General features: G+C 32.6%; 1 pseudogene; it reads left to right on the forward strand.

The window, feature by feature from the left end:
* LOC141674464 (uncharacterized) lies at positions 1 to 11,838 on the forward strand (annotated as a pseudogene).
* Positions 11,839 to 14,227: the final 2,389 nt, after the last annotated feature.

Raw genomic sequence — 14,227 nt, forward strand, 5'->3', positions numbered from 1 at the left:
ATGGATTTTGATGAGTACGAGTACTTAGAGAAGACTGTGGAAACTTTAGAACCTGTAAATCTGAAAGAGGAAGTGAATGGCGATGAAGAAACTGTTAAGTCTGGAGGGGGAGACGGTAGGCGTGGAGGAGGGGGAGACGGTAGGCGTGGTTCGAAGCACAAAAGTGAGAAGAATGATAGTGATACAAGTCATCGTTCGAAGCGGACAAGACTGGGGAGGAGAAGGGTGATCGTGACAAAGCGAGGGGTCATCGGGACAGGGAGAGGGGTGATCGTGACAAGGAGAGGGATGACGGTGACAGGGAGAAGCGATCCTCACGCTATCGTTCGTCTTCAAGAGATGTAGAGAGAAGTGAGAGAAGAAAGAAAAGTAGTCGTGAACATAAAGATAGGGAAAAAGATACGGAAAAGGAGGAGAGAAATGGGAAGGACAAAGACAGACACAGGGACAGGGACCGGGGAAGAGTGAGAGAAGTAGATAAAGAGGAGAAGAGAGTGCGTGAAAGGGAAGATGATGAAGAGAAAGACAAGGGTAGTGGGAGAGAGCGGTCTCAACGGAGTAAAAGCCGCCTGGAAAGAGAAAAGGATGAGCCAGATAGAGAGAAGGATCAGAAGGAGAGAGGAGTCGAGACAGGGAATTAAGAGAAAGAGAAATGGAGAAGAAATTAAAAGAACCAGATCCTGAGATTAGGTAATAATACCATATCATTTTTCTCCATGTTTCTATTTACTTTTTCAAATTTGAAAGTAGTTTAAAATTATTTCTATATTTCTGAGTTGTGAATGTTAATCGATAACAAATATTCTAATTGCAAAATCTGGAAATGAATTTATGTTGTTTTTAGGGAATAGTATAGTGTTACCCTGGAGGGGTGCTGGTGGAATACATTAAGGGACGAGGGGCTGTGGCTCCTTTTATTGATTCCCATATTAGAAATGCTTTATTTTATTCCACTATCAGGTGTTTTGGTTCACTTGGTAAGTGCTTAATATGCTTGACAAGTTCAAATTTCAAACCTTCTTAAGTAACAATTTAATTTTAATTTTTTGTGGAAATCCTTAGAATAGTTGAAATGCTTTTACCACCAAACATTAAGTTTAGGCGTAACATTTGAACCATTATACAAAATGTATATTGTTAGGGTTTTATATGTCGGCCTTGCTTAATTATTTTAATTGGGTAGTATAGTTTCTAACTTCTAAGACTGGCGTCTCTAAGTTTTTTTTGGTGTAATTGTGTTTTACGTAAGAGTGATATTGTGGTACACTAGATCCGGTACAGTCTAAAATGTCAACAACTCTGCAGGTTGTCTTGTTAACTTTATTAACCTGCACCATCCTCTTTTGTTCTTGTGTTTTTTATGACCATCCTTTATAAAATGGATGTAGACTTGGGCTTTGTTTTTTGTTTTTTATGTTCATTATTTTTTACAAGCCAGTTTTTTATACTAGGAATTAGGAAGCACTGTCCACTAATCAGAGGACTTAAGTTTTGCTGTTAAAATCTTCACTGGCTATATGATTACTCTGTTATATCTTCCAAGATGTTGCTGCAATATAACTATTTGTTACCCGCTTTAAGTCGGTCTCTGTTGACTTCACAGCATAATAAATTTCCCCTGTATTACTAATTCTAGAAATGAAATTCTTCCTATAGGTTATTTGAACCGAATTATGTGCATTATTTTCTGAATATAAATTAAGTCTGAACTATTTGTCACAGTATATTTAGACCTAAAGCTCAATTGCTTGATTTCAAGCTTATGGTTGGATTTGTCAATCGGATGTATCTGTACATTTAAGGACATCCAAGTTACCAGTGTTATTTATGTATTATTTTTGTGATATTTTCCCTTTTCGATTTTGTGGCCTCTTTGTGGTAAGATTGCTTAGCAGTTACTATACTGCCGTACTTGGATTTTCTACTTTATCTAGTTACTTTTAATAGTTCAAAAGATAACGAATATGAACGTTAGATTGTGGAAAAATCGCAGATGCACTAGAGCAATCCTCAGATGGCCGTCCTGGCTTTAGCTAGGCACAGGAACTCAGGTCACGGGCTTAAATAATCCTTCATAGACTCCATGGAATCAACTAAACAGCTTGTGTTGCAAGACTGGGTTTGCGTTTTTGAGGGGTCATATTGGTGTGGGATGTCCTGCTATGATTTTTTTTATCCTCTCCCTCTCAGCATAGTTTCTTAATACTATTTATTCTGTTGCAGAAATGCTGGTGAGGGAGTTTTGGCTCTGATTTACAGAAGCTTTGCTTGTGGAAATTCAGTGTTCAGTTGACTACAAGATTATATTTCTTTTGCACCAGGAATTTTGTTATTAATTAGTACATATGTCTGAGCATCTCACGATGATGTACCCCTATATATATCACACAAAAAATTACCAATTTTTTTTAATGAAAAATTCATCATTGAGTTTTGTGTGGATTTTTATTGCAACAAATCAGTGAGATACGACATAATGCTGTAATCTGTTGTCTAATATGGCCTTTGGACATTGGAGTAACTTTTGTGCTTTCTCCCATTGTGGGAACCCCTATAATTTTAGCACCTGGTTCCACCTTCATACTGTTTAAGCTTTACTGTTTCTTTTTCTCTAGGCTGTCAAACAGAATTTATCAATTTGATATATTTTAAAATAAATTAACGTAATCATCATAAATCTAAAAAGTTGAAGTAGGTTTTATTTCAAAGTATTTCGTGCTTCAATCTTCAAGATGTCATAGGATATTAGTTTAGGATCTATAAGCAATAGTTGTTTTACTACCAACATCTTTCTTTCCCGGGGTGAAATAACAAATTGATATACCTTGAGCACAAATGCTGAACCCTTTTATTTATTTTAACTTGGACAGAATTGGTGAACTGGTTGTGGACATTTTTAAGGTCCCAGGCTAATCTTAGTCCACTACTTTATTTTTGTGACTTTGTTAATATTGTTTATTATCAGTACTACTAGGCCGATGATCAATGGAAAATCCTTAGTTTAGCATTTTACCTGCTGGAAATAGTCATCCCCAGTGGATAAATGTTACTTTGGTCTCCATGTTGTTCCTTGTTACTTTCAAAGAGATGCTTCTAATTGAGTTGCTGCGTCACGCCTCTATTTTTCCAACTAACCCATATTTGCAGGACAGAAAAATGCTGTCATGCTCTTACACCCATATTAAAGATATAGTTGCCTTTCGAGATTTATCTGATTGTATTTCCATTGATTATTGTACATGTATCTATTTAGGGGACAGAAAAATTAATAGTTTATTGTTCACTGGATAATACAGTAAATATTTTGAGATGTAGTTCTTTGTTCATTTCATGCTTAGTTATGCTGAATACTTCTAGTCAAGCTAGGATAAATGGGTGTATTTGCAATTTGAACTGTAGGAAACATAAAGAGAAAAGGGAAGAAGTTGTTGAACCAGAGGTTGATCCCGAACGGGACCAGCGAACAGTATTTGCTTATCAGGTAACTACTTAATGCTTATTGAGTGTCTTTAGTGGTTTACTTATTAATGTGTGCTGACTCTAATTTATCTTGCTCAAAATCGAAGATATGTCTGAAGGCAGATGAGAGGGATGTCTATGAGTTCTTTTCCAGAGCTGGAAAGGTTACTTTCTTTCCTTTCAGCAAACATATGTATATGTTTTGTAATAATGATTTACTCAATTGTAAACAATTTCCTGTTCAATTTAGCAAAATAAAAATAAAAATTCCTGTTCAATCTAATTTCCTTTGTATTTTAGTAAAATAAATTTAGTAGTTTATGTGTGTAGATCATTTCCGAAGATCGAACATAGTTACTCGAGTGATGAAATTGTAAAAGGACCCTGCTTCATATAAATGTTTTATTACATATCTTCTTTCTTTCAAAAAAACTAAGGAGTTTTAAAATGAAAAGATCATCTATTTAAGTTAATTACAAGTTTTGCTTGGCGAAATGTTAAGTGTCCACTCGCTCTCATGGCTTCAAACAACAACTGTAATATATGAAAGAAGTACCAGGCGACCTTTGACCCAGTAGTGTTCTAATTATGTGGGGTGTTTTGTAAGTTCAAGTCATCAAAATAACTATAAGAACTTGGTTTTTTCTGCAGAAAAATGTTTTAAACTTAGAAAGTCATCATTACATTCCAAGATCACAAAACATAAAAATTGCTTTTTTGACACAATATAAAAACTAAGAAATCAGCGTAACAGTCTATAAAAAGTAACAAGATTAAAAATTTGGTAAACACAGATTGATCTAAAAATTGAAAGAGAAAAGATTTATTGTTCTAGTAATTAGTTTAATTATATGTGAGCGTTAATTATACAAAACAATGATATGCATCACATCTGATTGTTGTGGGTAAAAAGGAAGAAAATCATGAGGATTTAGGAATTTATTATTTTACAACATAGATTGGGAGAAACAAACATCAAGAATGGAAATACATGGTCCTTGAATGTGCATAAAGACGAAAACTATTTTTTAATAGAAAATATAGATCGCAATGTAGTGTTAGGTATCAATGTGTATTGCATATCATAGCAATACCTATTTGTAATTATAGTAGTTACAATTTAATGCAAATTTTTGGAGGTGATGAAATGTAAGTATAGTCGCAAATTAATATGTAGCAGCTATACATTTAATACTATTATGAGCATTTTCCATAATTGTCATGGCGTAAAGGCGATGCTAGGTGAGAGTACACCGCCTAGGCGGTTAGGCGCTCCCTAGGCGACCATAGACAGATTACACTTTTAGCTATATATTGGCCCTTTATCATTTACATATACCTAGTTTATTATACGATAGAATAACTATAGTATATTACTGAATTATTGTAAGCAAATTACAGACACTGCATATGATAGTTATGTGCATCAGTGCGGTGTGTGTTTGTAAAGATTTAAAGAATAATAACTTAATAGAATTTTGAAGCAATTCTTTGGCAGTAGATGATTAGTTCTCCTTTTTTCTTATTAGATGTGTAGATGAGGTTTACGGGTGAGTTTGATGCACATAATGTTTACAACACAATATATATTCTTTATAAACTCAGATATGGATGGATCGAGTCAAAAATATATTGGGCTGGGTTGAACTGATACTAGCCGAAAGTAAGACGGAATTAGGCGGACTTAGTCGGACCTAGGTGTCGCCTAACCCCTAAAAAAACTAAGGCAGGTCGAATGCCTATCCATTTTTTGCAGCCTAGTCGCTCCTTAACAACAATGGTATTTCATTATGTAATGAGTATGTAATCACATAAAAATGATGTAATATAGTAATTAATATAAATATAGGCCTAGAGTATGTAAAGTTACATGATAAGAAATAAAAGTTAAGCTTACTAATGATTAATGACTAATATAGTAATATGTGTTATAGTAACTTCAAGGTATTAAAGTTTAAAATTCAGACAATCGGTACAGACCACCTTTTCTGCATGAAATTGCAATGTATAATTATTAAATCGTGTCATGTTATTTATACGTTGGTTTTGCATTGCTCAGAGGAATGAAGGTTTGATCATGTGTTATAGTCTAATTAAAATTATCTATTATCTCTGCACAATAGCTCATTTTTTCTCGATGGAAACATTTAAGTGCTTATGATGGAGATGCAAGAAATTGTGTTGATGCAGCTCTACCCTTACATATAATTCTGCCGCCAACTTTTATTTTTTAAGAAATTGGCCTGAATGGGCATTTCAGTACGTCTAATTATGTTTTGTTTTTGTATCAGGTTCGAGATGTACGCCTTATAATGGACCGCAGTTCAGACGTTCAAAAGGGTCGGGTAATTTTAATGTGTGCAGTAATTTGATGGTAAATATGAATACCCATGCTGTTAGAGTAGGATAGGTGTTGGTATTCTAAAAGGTCAAATCTCATTAGCAACCCACATCTGGCAGGCAAAAAGATCCTATAAACTAGCTGGACTAGGTCATTGTTTCACAATCTTTACTTGTTTGCCTGGTTCTAGGTTCTTTATCATAGCAGATACTTCGACCGTGTTGAAGATAGTTCAAATTTGATTTGGGTATTTGTTTGAATTAATTTTAAATTATTAATATTGTTACCTTGTGATTAGTAGGATAAGTAGAAGTAAATTAGGATACTTGATTCTATAAACATTTACTTATCATTCTACCCTATACATAGGCTTGATACTTGCATTTCTATATATGAAATGCATATGCGGAATGTATATATATATTAACACCGTTGTTCTCCATTTTCTTTTACTCTTTTCATCAATAGAAAACTAAAAGACAGAATTAATTGAGAAGGTGTAGAATGATACAAAGAAAATAAATGAGAACACTTTTCAAGTAAAGGTGAAAATGAATTGTTTGTGGTCTTCCTTGTGAACTCTTTTCCATGTGTCTGCATTAAAATGCAAAATTATTTGATATCCTCCCTCCAAAAAGAAATTTTAAAATAGTGATAGGAAACAGTGTTTTACATGAATAGAAGTTGATAAATCAACTGTAATATATTTTTAAATAACTTTAAATTTCTGTAATATTTGGAAATGAAATGATTGGAGTCAGCCTTCAAGTGTATATCTTAATAAGTTCATCCGTGTGTCTCTGTACAGTTATATTGAATTTTAAAATTATTTGATATCCCCCCTCCAAAAAGAAATTTTAAAATACTGATAGGAAACAGTGTTTTACATGAATAGAAGTTGATAAATCAACTGTAATTATATTTTTTAAATAACTTTAAATTTCTGTAATATTTGGAAATGAAATTATTGAAGTCAGCCTTCAAGTGTATATCTTAATAAGTTCATCCGTGTGTCTCTCTACAGTTATATTGAGTTTTACGATGCAATGTCCGTTCCCATGGCAATAGCACTCTCTGGTCAGACACTTCTCAGTCAATCAGTGATGGTTAAACCATCAGAAGCTGAAAAAAATCTTGTGCAGTCTACTACATCTGCAGCTGGCGGTCTGGGTGGGGGAATAGTTCCATATTCAGGGGGAGCTAGAAGGTTGTATATTGGTAATTTGCACAACAACATAAGAGAAGATCAACTTCGCCAGGTATGATATGAGTTTGAAAAGGAAATACATAAACTGCAGCTGGCAGGGAAGCAGAAATTGGCGTAATAAAGTAATGTGAATTTTTTATGATGATATAGGGATAGAAACCTCTAAAGCTTTGTAAATCTATACACCTGAAGTATTAGAATTGGGTTTTGGGTATTTTCTGTCACCAAGAGCGAAACGGCCGAAACCCATGCTTTATTTACTTAAAAACTAAAAATGGTAAACTTTATTTTCTGATAACAGTAGTTGTTTTTAAACTGTACCAGCTCAAAACTTGAATATCTTCCTGGTAATTTATCTGTTCTATTATTTCCTTTTATTTTGTTTTCTGGAAGAGGGGGGGGGGGATTCATTATTCAATGTAGTCCATTTTATTAAATTTTTTACTGGTTACCCTATATTTCCCCAAGCTTTTGCCTTGTCTTTACCCATGTCCTCTCAATTTTATGTATACTGCACTGCTTTTTTGACCTAGTTAGGTTATAATTTTTGTTGTACACAAGAACAATTTTTGGTTTTGAGCCCTATCCGGCAAACCTTTTTTTAAGTTATTAAATGTATATGAATACTTGGGGTATCCTTTCTTGATAGTCCAAGGAATGGTTATGTATAATTAAATTGCATTTGTAATTATTGATTAATACTTGTATTTTCTTGGGAAACTTGTTAAAGAATCAGGTTTTCTGTACATCTGTATGACATAAAGAAATGAAGGATACTAGAAAATGTCAACATCATTACATACCGGCGTCAAGAATTTATTGGCTATGTGTGCAAGAATCATTCAACATTTACAAGTTTACTTAGATACTGGTTTGAGTGGCTTAGTAACACATGCTTTTAACAAATGCCTACAAATACTTACTATGTAATTTGTGTTGATGCTGGTACGAAAAAGTTAAGGGACAATGGAATTTTTTAAATTTATAATAAAATCTAGTATTTGTTTAAGTGGTATATTTATTTGAATTTCACACTTCATACACTAAATTTCTATATAGGCTAAGATTTATATAACTGTTTTAGCTTTGGAACCATTGTTCTGCACTTTTTGTTTGTATAGTTCTGTAAAATTTTAAATGTGGAGAATAATGGTTCTAAGTGTTCTCCTGTTCCTCTATGCCCAGGCGTTTAATTGGCATCCCATATGTCAGTTTCCTTTTAACTTGCTGGAGCAACATGTTTATTATTTCCATTGTTCCTTGTGAATATGTTTGCTTTCGAGATACATATTGCAGTTCTAACCTTCATCTTCTTGCCTGTTCTGTTCCAGTCGGACATAACTTGATAAACATCTCATTTTTTTTGTATTCAGGTTTTGAATCATTTGGCAGTGTTGAAATGGTGCAGTTGCCTCTTGACCAGGTGACTGGGCATTGCAAAGGTTATGGTTTTGTTCAGGTGAGTATTATTGATTTCATGCTTGGTGACTGGAGGGATCCTGTTATTCTTTTACATTGTGTTGTTCAAGTTGCAAGGCAGAATAACAGTTTCGTTTTTAGGATTACACTATATCAGAGATGTTAACAGCTGTCCTTACGTGAACAGAGTGCAATCTGTACTAGTACAATTACCTATTAATTTAGAGATGTCTTTACATTTGGATCTGATTTATGTCTGTGGCTTTACTGCAGTTCGCACGTCTTGAAGATGCTAGAGCTGCAGAAAGTTTAAATGGACAACTGGAAATTGCAGGTCGAACAATAAAGGTGATTCCAGTATAAATTTCTGTACATACATGTATTCAAGTTTGTGGAAATATGTAGGATCTCAAATTTCATGTCTTTCTGTTGCTGTGAGATGAGTGTCATATACCAAGACGGAACAATCCTCAGAAACTGACTTTTTCTACAAAAAAACCAAATGCCTTAATACGAAGACACAGTTTTCTTTGTCAGCATATGCTCTTAATTACTTTTGCTAACAAAATTATAATAGTTTAACTGGTTTGAAGTAATGGCTCCCGAGATGTGTATTTTTGAGATTGATGCCTGGTAAAATGAAAGGAGGAAGTGGGAAGGTCTATATTAAAAAATTTCTTACCTGCAAGTTAAAAAACGCAACTAGCTAAAACTGTGTCATCTTGGATATTTTCTTTTATCAGGATAAGCAGTAAGCATCCAGCAAATTGATCTAATTGGTTGACTTAAATATGGCGTTATTTGTCTCCAGAAAAGCAACGACCTGGAAAGGCAGTTTCAAGTCTCAAGTGTAAAATTGTTTTTTCTTAAGAAAACTATTCCCCTAAATAAAATACATTTAACATAAGATCGTTGGATGTGAAATCTTAACCTGCATAGTTGGGATCTTTGTTCCTCGGGGAAGTTTCGATCTGATATTAAAAGATTGGTCAATGTTTTATTGTATGTACATGTACAATTTTTCTAATTATCCTGGAACATTTCCAGTAAAATGTGCTTCTAGAATGTATATTTGTGTACATAAGATCCGTTACTGAAGGGCGTTGATGGTCAGTGATAATCTTCAATCTCCTACTTTTTATAATTTCTGTAAGTTTATGTTATTTTCATGTGTAGGTGTCTGCAATTACTGATCAAGCTGGCATGCAAAATGTCGGGGCTAATCCTGGCGACTTTGGATGATGATGAAGGCGTGGCTTGGTGGGTCTCTATCTTTATGTTTTTGAATGAATCGAACACTACTAGTGCGATGTGAAAGCATTATCTTGTTTGTCAGCTTTGTATATGTTTTCACGTGCTGCAATTATTTCTTAAAAAATGTCATGTGCTGAACAGTGGACATTACTATTAGTTCAATGATTTCAGTATGCTGACACCTCAATATCATCTATTAACGAGTTTATAAACTTCTGTTCATACAGAACTCTTTTTAGGGTCCTCTTGATTTCTGTCACTTCATTGTTAAATAGGACCCGGAGAAAATAATCAACTTATGTAAGAGTATGAGTTTTATCACTTGTTTTGTAGTTGTTTCTCAAGTTCAATGAACTTCCGTACTATGGTATTGCAATCTGTTATTCTTCATATGTTCCATCATGGTTTATGCTTTATGGTCTTACCCTATACAGTATGTATTTTTAAGGTATTCTACACTATATCTAAAATATAAGGTATTGTTTTAAGTGTTAGTCATATGCCATTAGTCACGACCAATGCTGACTTTTTATTTCCTTCTGTTTTAGTCCCTGAATGCACACTCTCGTGCAATTCTTATGCAGAAGTTGGATCGCAGTGGGACTACCTCAAGGTTTGGAGTGGAATCTACATGACTATTGGTTATTATTAGTATTATTTCTTGTTTATTAAGTTTTCTTACAATGTTGCAGTGTAACAAGTATATTGGGAAATCCTGGTGTTACCCTTGGCTTATCACAGCCAGAAAAATCGCTACTTGGCACTGCCTCGACAGTTTCTTCCCTCGTCAATCCCAGTCTTTCAGTTCCTACAGTCACTGTTCCCTCTTTTGATGTTCTCGGTGTGCCTAGTGAATGTCTATTATTGAAGAACATGTTTGATCCAAACTCAGAGGTTGTTACAGAACAAATTTTTAATATTTCCCTATATGTTTCTAGTGTATTTCTTTCACAGGTTTTTATAGTAATGATGGAACTCTTTGCAGTCAGAACCAGATTTTGATCTGGATATAAAAGAAGACGTTCAGGAAGAAAGTTCAAAATATGGCACACTCAAGCATATATATGTGGACAAGTAAGCTTCCTTGTTGCTCCCCTCATATTGTATCCTATCTTTTGGGGTAAACAGTAGTTATGAGTTATGACTTGTGTGCTGTTTTCCGGGGAACATAAAAATATAGGCACACTTCTTAAGTACTTGTTATATGGTCTTTCAACTTTGCTACAATTAGTATATAATTTCGGACTCGCCACCAGGAAAAAAATGTAGAAAAGTGTCCATGCATTATCAGAAGTAAAATAAACTGTAGTTACTTGGCAAGAAAAGAACAGTGAAGTTAAGCTTAGCGTATTTTTTGTTTTAAAATTTATATCCAAATTTTGAAATCTTACCACCGACTGAATATTACAAGTAAAATTGCTCCAGCTCTTTTTTATAATATTTCCTGTTGCAATTACAGGAATACTGCAGGATTTGTATACTTGCGATTTGATAATACTCAAGCTGCAGTAAGTGCTCAGCGTGCTCTTCATGGAAGATGGTTTGCTGGGAAGATGATCACAGCAACATTCTTGGTAATTTAACGTTCTTTTAGCTGTCACCAATTTAATATATTTGTGCTTGCATTATTTTTTTGTCAAATAAATAAATAAATAAAATAACCTGAATTTGATTATCTTGCAGTTGCCCCAGAACTACGAATCCAGATTCCCCGAGAGCAGATAGTAAAGGAAGCACTTGTTTATCTAAATTTACTGTGTCTACAAGAATCTTGCAATATCTATGAATGCAACAGAGAACCACTTATTAGGATACTCGGAGAAGTGAAGCCTGGAAAGCTTCATGTCAGTAAAAGGAAATTTTGGTTCATTAATATATGTGTTTGTACTTTGTAGATATATTTGAAAATTAGTAAATTTGGAAACTGCCCGGCAACATGGTTCACTATAGAAATATGCAAATTAGCTATTGGTTGATGTTCCAATTTTGTTTGTCAAATCTGCGGTGATGTAAATGGTTTTGTAGCTTTGTGAATTCAAATTCTGTGCACACCCAGTTCCGTTGTATACTTAAAGCTGCGCTAAAGTCGGTGACATTCTTATTTCCCAAGTACCAAGTTTGAAATAGCATCTTCATTTTCAGATTAGTATTTTTTTCAGTGATCAAAGTGTCCTTGTATATTTCCCGTGCAGAACTGCATGGAAGGATTTGGTCTTTGGAGAATATTAGTGCAAAGCGTATGCAACGCCTTAAATTTACTAGAAAATTGGGGGGGGGGGATTAAAATAGCGGATTTAGCACCAGCCTATACATAAATTAAAATAGCAGTTCGAGGATTGCAAACATAGATTAATAGTCACCGATTGTGACTGACATATCACTAGTGGTCATGACAGAAGCGGTAGACAAATGTGATTGCCATAGTTTAGTTGATGCAACTCCTATAATTTCCTTGATAATTCAATTGCACCATACCTTGGGAACCCCTCGCCAAGTGGATTTTATTTTGGAATGCATTCTCTGTGCTGCATCAATCTTCCCCATGTAAATTTATTGACATATTAAAGTATTTAGTAACATGTTATTTATATCATTCGACTTTCATAAAAAACCTTGCTTTTGTTGTGATCATATGAAGTCCTACAACTTATTGGAGTTTTGAATCTGTCATGTATGTATTTTTTGCTAGTATATTGTTGGAGAGACTAAGCAATTATTCCTTGTACCAATCAAGTGAATCTAGTACACATTTTTAGAGGTGTTAGTTCGTATAACACATATGCATATATATGTGACTATATACTATCGGCGTAGCAATATATAATTTGATTTGCCAAAAAATATTTTTTGTGTTGTATCGATAAAATTTCATGTAATACACGTGCATGATGATTAAACATGATTATATTATTATCTATTTTGTAAGTAAGTATTTGGTGCTCATAATATGTCATAAATAATTGTATTAAAATTCAAACAGTTTTAAAAAATATTATGTTTTGCAAGTGTACTCTAAAATTAGCGAGTGATATTTTTTTATCAGCTACTTAAACCATAATTAATATGATACATGTTACTAAAAAATTTGATGTAATTTAATCATGTTTATATTAATAAATATCCGAGATATCTAATTCTTAATTAAATTAATCACTTTTTAAATGATATATATTATTAAAAATAATATATGTATACATATATATGTAAGTGTGTGTATATATATAGCTATTAATTACAAAATATTTAATATGCATTAATGAATATTAGCTATTAATGAATATTAAATACGAAATAATAAATATGATAAGGATTAAACTTGTAATTTTATATTGAATAAATTGTCTCACCCAACCCCTCATTTGTTCTATTATATATATAATAGATTTACGAAAATAGTATGCATCGGTTCCATTTTTACGCCATCAAAAATTAATGCTCAACAAGTCCATAATTGGTGGAACCTACACAAATATATCAAATTTTCATTAATTTTATGAATTAACAGCTCTAATCTCATGCAAAACAAGGTTCTTTTATATATATATATATATTATTTATAATTTATATTTATTTAAAATCTTGAAATTGATAATATAAATATTTTATATTAATATATATTTGAAATAATTCGAAAGTTAAATTTTTTATTAATTAATATACTTTTAGTTATTATAATTAATGTTGTTGGTGGTAACAAACCCTTGATTTTTTTATAGTACTTTTAAATTATTCATATTTTTGTATTATATTTAATATAATTTATTTGATGAGTAGGAATTGATGAATTGATGGAATTTGCGGATGCATAAAAGCTAAAAAAAGTTAATTTGTCGTGAATAGTAACTAATTCTATTGATTGAATTGAAGAATTGATACTCTTAACGGATGCATATATATGTTCCGTGAATGCCAACTAAAATTTCACATCTTTTTTAATCAAAATTCTTAGAAATTGATACATAAATTGATTTGATCAATTGTCTTTCAGTTGAAATTAGGAGAAATCTATGGGCCTGTTTGGCCATTTACTTATAAGTTACTTATCTGATTTAAGTCCTTAATTACATATCGAGAAGTATTTGTCGACCCAATCTATAAGTCGAATTTATAATTTATAAGCTGATAAGTTGAATGTTAGTAACTACGTACTTTTTCTCAACTTATTTTAATTTTCACATTTTTATTAACATTAGTTTTAAAATACATATTTTAAATGTTAATTCAATTTAAATTCACGAATTAGCTAATTAAATTGAAAAATTATTTATTTTAGCTTATTTAATAAAAAAAATTTATGACTTATAAGTAAAATTATCCAAACATTCATGTAACTTATAAGTATTATCTATTTATCACTTATAAGTCACTTAATTAATTTAAATTATAAACTACTTATTTTAAGATTTTCAAAACGTGTACTATATAAATTTCTAACCGATTTCTAAAATTAACTAAAATGACTTGAACAAGCCACATTTTTTCAATTTTTGGAGCTACTCACAGTCTCACACACAGGATAGTGAATGTACATAATTAGTTATATGTAT

The sequence above is a fragment of the Apium graveolens genome, chromosome 7 (genome assembly GCF_009905375.1).
Source record: "Apium graveolens cultivar Ventura chromosome 7, ASM990537v1, whole genome shotgun sequence".
Taxonomy (NCBI): Eukaryota; Viridiplantae; Streptophyta; class Magnoliopsida; order Apiales; family Apiaceae; genus Apium; species Apium graveolens.